A 7,500-nucleotide genomic window follows, 5' to 3' on the forward strand; every position below is an offset into this window, starting at 1 on the left:
CTGCCGCAGAGACCTCCAGCGCCGCCGGCACCCAGCCCGCCCCGCCCCTGCCCGCCACCGATTGGGCCGCGCCGCCCGCCGCGCGTCGCTAGTGGTCGAGCCGCCTGCCCGTCGGCGGCCTGCCCGCCCCCGCGGGAGGCCGGGCTGCGGCGGGAGGCCCGGTCACGTCCCGCACGCAGCCGCCCGCCGCCGGGCTCGCCCGTCCCGGCAGCGCCCGGGCCGCGGTTCTGAGGCGTTCGGCGGGTCCGCAGGGGTTCTCCCCGCCCGGCTCCCTAGGCCGGCCACAGGCGCGGGAGCCCGGGAGGCGGTTAGAGAGCCAGGCACGCATTCACAACCGTGCCTGACTGGAGAGGTGCGAATCATCCCACGGGGGGGGTTGGGGGAGAAGAAGGCGCAGCCGGGCATGGCACATCCCCTAAACCGGCCTGGCCTCACGGCAATGGGACTCGGCCAGCTGGTGGAAATAATCAGCTATGTGCTTTGTCTCCTCCTTAATTACGTGGTGAGATGTCAGTGAAATGAATCCTCTTTCATTCCCAACCTCTAAACATCCAAACTAATAGTTCTGGATCCTATTTGGGGGTAAATTATGCGTAAATGGTGAACGGGTGTCCATGGGTGGGGATGCGTCAAAGGAAGAACGGGCACCTACGCAGCCAAAACGTAGGTCTGGGGTAGGACTGGCATCTTGCATAAAAAATACTCAGGGTTTCAACTTTAAATGAGCTAGACAGATTCAGACTTTTCAAGACAACTGCGGAAAAAACAACTATTTAAAGGAATACACTTCCCAGAAGTACGGTTTGTGTGTGCTGTCAAAAAATGGCTCAGCCCAACATACGTACACTATGGGTGTAGCCTATAACGTAACAGGCTGTATGAAAATAATGCGATGTAACGGACTGTATGCTGTATGAAAAAGGAGCTCATGGTCTTTTGACTTTTACCCATAGGATAGCTAGGCCCTTCTCTTTGCTGGCAGGTTTATTTTTTTGTCATACTCACTAAATACACGGACACTACTGAGAAAATCATGATGGCAAGCTGAGCACCCGGCAAAATCAGTTCTTTATGGACAGAAAGGCCAAACGTAGAGGAACAGCTTACCTACAACAGGCAAGTGAGGTGCAGGCAAAACAGAAGAAAACAAGTGTGCACTCACAAGAAACAACACACAAAGATACGTAGCAAGCCAAACTAATGCGTTGCTCACCCATGGATGAGAACATCCAGCCTGCGTGGGCCCTGCGGCAGAGGATCAAGGGCAGGAGCCTTGGGCTGCAAGACTTCTCAGAAGACTCAGAAACACCTGGATGGGCCTCAAAGACAGGTTAGAGACATTAGTTAACCCAAGTTATATGGCAATCCCAACAGCAGTGAAAACTGAAGTAACACAGGTGGGAACAAACTAATAGGTGATGTGAAATCACGTGTTAGGCAGTCACCTATTAGGATGGAGCAGACCAGGCGAACATCACCTTAGTTTATCAGTGTGCGTCACTGTAGTTTATCATCTATAGCTATAAATCATACAATCAGGGGTCAAATTAAATTAGGTCCAGTTATGGTCTCAATATCGACTGCAGAGTAAATCTGGACTGTATCCAGGTGGCCCTCCCACAAAGTAGTAAACCAGCCCTAAACTTGCAACAGCTAGCAGAGTCCTTGTAAACCGAAGGACCTGAACGGCACTCGCGGTATCACCAGTGGGCAGGGACGTCTGGAAGTATCGATGCTAATACACCCTTCATGAAGGCCTAAGAGTCAAATCCTAAATTGGTCCTGAATCCAGCCTTCCCAGCATCTGGGAGTGCTCCGTTTTCAGATCCTCTTCCAGGGTTTGTTCAGCAAAAGAGCTCTCGGGAGCAGTGATCGCTCGCACACAAGCACGGCTGCCAAGAGCCGCTTTTACCCACAGAGCCTGAAGCGCAGCTGGCAGCAGGTGAACAAATGCTCACTTTAAAGGGACTCTGGGTAAGAAGATAAGGAAGGGGTACTCCAGATCCACAGGAGCTGTAACTATTTACCTGCTCTGAAATGGATCTATTTCCTTCTCCCTGTTCTACTTTGTGCTGTGCTGCTTTCTTCAAAGGCAACGGTTAAATTCCTTGATGCTGACTCAGAAAGGAAGGCTCCTTTCAGCTGCAGTCCACAACACATCCTTGCGGCGCCTATTACTTTCCCCAGTAAATGGATTCATTCATTAGTACAAGACTTAATTTTGAAGAGCTTGCATGCCATCTCCTAGGGGTAAAAGAGTATGGAAGAGAAATGTCCCGGTGCGCGGCACGAGCCCAGTAACTTGAGCACCCACAGTAACGTAAGATGGAAGATGGCTATATAGCACAGCTGACTGAGGAGAGGGGACAGGGGGACACTTGCTAAGTTAGAAGAGGGCATTCAGGAACAAAGGACTAAGCAAGCCATAAATAAAAATAAATAAATAAAAACCACCCACCAAGAACACTCTACTCAATAGGACTAACTCTACTACAACTATATACATCTACTGGGCTAGTAGAGTATTGCGTAAGAAGGCTGTAGTCATCTGAAATTAGAAGCTTAGCACGGTTGTAAGGATCTGTTGTTTCGGGCAGAACTGCAGCCATAGTTCATAAGGTGTACTCTGGTTTTATGCTTGTTTTTCCTCCATTTTTTGGTGAAGAACATGAGGTCAGCAGAATAGGGAGGACATCACACGTGCACTTGCGGTGGCAGAACATAATTCCGGATGGGATATGGCCAGGACACCAGGATTTGTTATAAAGAAGTTACAAAGAAAGGGGAAGTATTACAGACATGTGTTCAAGACTCAGAGCTCATTTCCACACTTGACTCACCTTTCTGTCCTTCCCTCCTGTTGTGAAATATTTAGAATATACTGCAAATATTTGAAGAAAAAAGCCCATGCAAACAGTTCAAAAGCTGTACTTTCAAACTATCCAGTACAACAAAGCCAGGAGGGCAAAGGGCTGGTAAGGAAAAAAACCCAAGGATCTGGCGTTAGACCTGTGACCATCCTAGGAGGTAATTTCTAGGAAATGAAACAGAAGCTGTACTTCAGACTGACATCGCCTGTGTGATCCTGCCTGCTTCGGTTAGCCAAAAGGAATGGGATTGTGGCAAGTTTGGACAGATCACGGACTTTGGTGCACTGGCCTGCGTATTTATATGAATCAGACAGAAGAGCTGTGGTTTGGAGACCAATAATCTGCATCTTCATCTGTATCGCCTTTCTTCAGAAACTTCCTGCTTTTATAACCACCCTCTGCGTTTTAAGCTTCCACTTAAAAACAGGCTTCAGCACAAGTTTTAAGTTTTCTTTTCTCCTTGCAGTAATGCAATATTCAAGCACGGGTATCTTGTAGGAAAGATAAGAGAGCATTCTTGAGAGAGAGATGGAAGAAGTTCAGGGGGGAGACTGAGAAATAGCCTTTTCCCTCCCCCCCCAAAATGCTGGCTCTCAACCTTATATGCTTAGATTTCAGAAATGGAGCATCACTGAATGATTCTAGAGCAAGACTATTTATATTAAAAGGCTTTTACACATGTATTACGTATTTCCCTATGGGGTTTTAATACCACAGTTTAAAAATAAGATTTTAAAAAATATTTATTTTGTAGAAACCTATTGAATTGATTCGTAATACAGATTTTCTTGGATAATCAAAGCTGATGGTGTTTGGGGCACATATTTTGATATTCAATATCAGACATACTCCTCTCATCAATCTTAATGGCACATTTATCTATTTTAATGCAATCAGCTCCTCTATCTTTTGCTTTAGACCTTTAATACTGCCTACTTAAAAAATGGGTAACAAATTAGTCTAACAATAATCAGCAACTAATAAAAAGCCAAATCCCCAGCTACACCCTCCCACCAGATTTGCCACTGAGCTGTGCATTCAGTGAACAGAATAAACCAGAGGTGAGTGGTTTGGGGCACCTGCCCCCCGCCTTCTCCCCACCCCAGGGCTGCTGCCTGAGCCCCGGAGCCAGCCCAGCATCCCCGCTTTTTATGAAGCAGGTGCCGTTCCTGGAATTTTTAAGAAACAAGTCTCTCTAGGGGAACTCACTGGGAAATGTTCATGCTCTACCAGTATTTCTCTGTGGTTTCACAGTTCCTGCAAAGTGCAATGGAAGGGGTTTTTGCTGCCCCTCGTCAAGAAAATTTCTCCCCAAAACTCTGCCAGGTGCTCTTTTTATGCTCTTTCCCTATTTCTAGTTACCGGATCCACTCATAGGCTTTCCACTTTATCATGTTTAAATATATTTAATTGCGCTTATTTTAAACTTTGGAACTTAGAAGTCTGCTTTGTTAATTTGTAATTTGCTCAGTTCCCAAGCCACTGAGCAGTGAAGGAGTAAGTAGATCTTGTCTTTTTCTCCTCATACCTCCTTAACGAGGGCAATTTCTTACAGCACAAACCAAAGTTTGGGTGCTCCGGGGTGGGCAGGCTGCGGAGGTGACACCCCACTGAAGAGCTGTCCCAGCACCAAGAGAAAGAGAGGAGACAGGAGGAAGCTGTAACTCAGCTCTGAATTCTGAAGCTATCAATGGGAAGCAGCTCCTCGAAGTGCTCTGCCGCTCAGAATCACTAAGGTTGGAAAAGACCTGTAAGATCATCAAGTCCAACCATTACAAAAAAAAAAAAAAAAGAAAAAAAAAGAAAAAAAATCTGCTCATGCAGATCAGGCCTTTTGGATAAAAAAGATGTCATTATTTTGGGGCTATTCTGCATTCACCGTGGATGTCTACTGAGTTCACCTTTATAGGTGACCGTACCTTCTTTGAACTCGAGCATTTATAGCAGGGAGCATTCGTTTCTGTACTCTGTAAATTATCAGCCAGCTGTGGCTCTGTGGAATTAGCAAATACTAACAGGTAGAGAAATTGTGAGGGATTTGTTACAGTGTGCATGCACAAGGTTAGCTTTCGCCTTCTTATCCTAAATACAAGGTGGAGTTACCGGCTGGCAAACTTCTCTGCCCCTCAGGGCAAGGCAGGGCTGCTGTCTCCATGCGCAATTGTAAAGTGTTCACTGCACTGTGAGCATTAGCAGGTAGGAGCATTGGAATTTAAAGACAAATTAGGCAAAAATATTAAGATTTATACCCACAAACTGGCTACTGCTCTGAAGATTAAAGTTGATGTGAACACAAACCCCGTATGTTCTCACCAGCTCCAGCTGTCTGGTTTTTGTAATCCTTCGCAGCTCTTCCTTTTAATGATCTGTTGGGATACGGAGTTTGAGTAGCCAGTCTGGCACTGTGGAAAAGACTGCCTGAAGCGTGGGCAAAATTCTAAGCTTCCAGCACCGCTGTAGCCAGAGAATAAACATGTACATCTCCTGGCTGCTCCCATCGCCTGCCTAACATCCGCAATCTCGTTTCTAACATTAGCAGGGAACGAAGGGCTTCAGGTCTGTCCAAGTATAAAATCAGATGGGGGTTAAACTGAAAATGCTAAAGAATGTTGCAAGGAAACTAAAGAACCCTACTCTATACGCACTGTCGCTTTTTTCTTGCATCTGAGCATGTCTGTGTACAGCTCTCAAACTTTCCTTAAGAAATCCATTTTAGAGATGTGTTTAATGGGATACAAAAAAAAAACAACTTACCTCTTCAGCAGTTTTCATTCATGACCTAGTAGACATGATACAAATTCACAGCTACTACTTAAATTATCCAGTCAACTGGAAGGAAAAAAAAGCCACACTGCCAGTAGCGCAGCTCTGGTATCCAGACAGATGCTGAATTTTGAATCAAAGCCTGACCTTTAGGGCTTGTCAAACTGTTTTGCAGAGATGCTTTCTAAAAATAATGTAGCCATACTAAAATGAAAGCATCTAAGGAGTGGTTAAAAAAAAAAATCTATGCAGGAGCTGTGCGCTGGTTAAATGGACTCCATCAAGCCTGAAAATGCGATGTTTCAGGCAGCAGCTGCAGAGGCTCCAATACTAACCAATGGAGTCCCTGGCTGCAGCAGGCTGCTGGAATACAGTGTTTCTGAATGCTTCTGTAATGCCAAACAGGGAAATAAGTTTCAGAATAACATTAATCCTATCAACATCTACTGTATCATTTTCCATCAGAGCCCTAGAAGCTGGTATTTGTTCCACTGATTTCATACAGGATAAAATGAACCTATATTTGATCCAAATAATTTAAACTTTTTTTTTTTTTAAACAAAACAGTAATATCGAATATGAGAGCTCTGCTCACCCCTCACAGATGCTTGCTGCTGCCAAGGGATGTGAGGCAGGTGGGAGGCTGCTGTAATAAACACCTGTATGAGCTAATGTAAAACTGCAATCAGTGGCTTGCAAACACAATTTACTGTGACAACTCGAATTTTCACTTTGAAAACATCATTGACTAGTCAGATTCCAGGGAAGGAGAGGCATTTTCAAATTCCAGGAGAGTCGTAATAATTTCTAGTTCTCTATCCATTAAACTTGGTGTTACTTGAACCACAGATGATGTATACTGGCCAGATGAATGCAGAGATTTTTGTATCACACCTTCTTTCCAAGAACATTTGACACAGGATTTGGGGAGTCCTGGCTACTTAACGAGCATCTGGGTTTTGGGTTTGTTTTTTAAATACAGGTTGTTATAAATAAGATGTTTCAATGAATCCAGATCAGGGTCCTCCAGATTAATCAGTGATCTTCCCTGAAACTATGGAACCTTCAACTGAGATAATCTTAAGATCCAGATGTGTTAATCTGGTGAGTTTTCTGTTCAGAGAGGTTGTGCAGCTTCACATCAGGGTAACTTACTTGAGTCGGGTACTTCTCTTGCCAAGATGCCAGAATCTGGGAAGTACAGCTTAAGGGAGATGCTACTGTGTAGCAGACAAAAGACTGTCAATTATGGAAGATATTTAACACTACCAGTGACATCAGATAATTTGGATGTATGGCTGTGTTCTGTGCAGCAGGTATAAAGGCCTAGTTTGCTGATGCGTGATACCTTACTGTGACACTGCAGCTAGATTGGCCAGCCTGGACTGACTCATGAAAATGAGCTGTTTTCTATGAGATTCAAAAGATAAAGATCTTCCAGATCTCAAAACACGCTTTCACTGATATAGCTTATTTTATTCCATTTTAGCCTTGTGACTATAAAGCTGCTAAAAACCAAAAAGGTGTTAGAAAAGAATGTTTGACTGTATCCTAACTGAGGCTGAGATGCGTTTTGTACCTTGGGAGAGTGACTATGGCTTTAGTCAAATTTTCCTTACACAAGTTACATCACAAGTATTGTATCCATCCTGTGCACAGTGACAGAAGCCTGAGGCTGCAGACCGAGGTGCTTTTGATCCACTTCACTAAACAATCTGCTGCAAAACTGTGGCTGGATATATATGCACAAAAAATTATAGTAAATTTTTTTTTTTTAATTCAGTCATAGCTAAAATAGACTGTTCAATTTGAAATAAGAAGGTTCTCACGCTCTCTTAACCCAGAATAACTAAAGGCCTAAATTAAA

This window comes from Gavia stellata, chromosome 14, assembly GCF_030936135.1.
Source record: "Gavia stellata isolate bGavSte3 chromosome 14, bGavSte3.hap2, whole genome shotgun sequence".
Taxonomy (NCBI): Eukaryota; Metazoa; Chordata; class Aves; order Gaviiformes; family Gaviidae; genus Gavia; species Gavia stellata.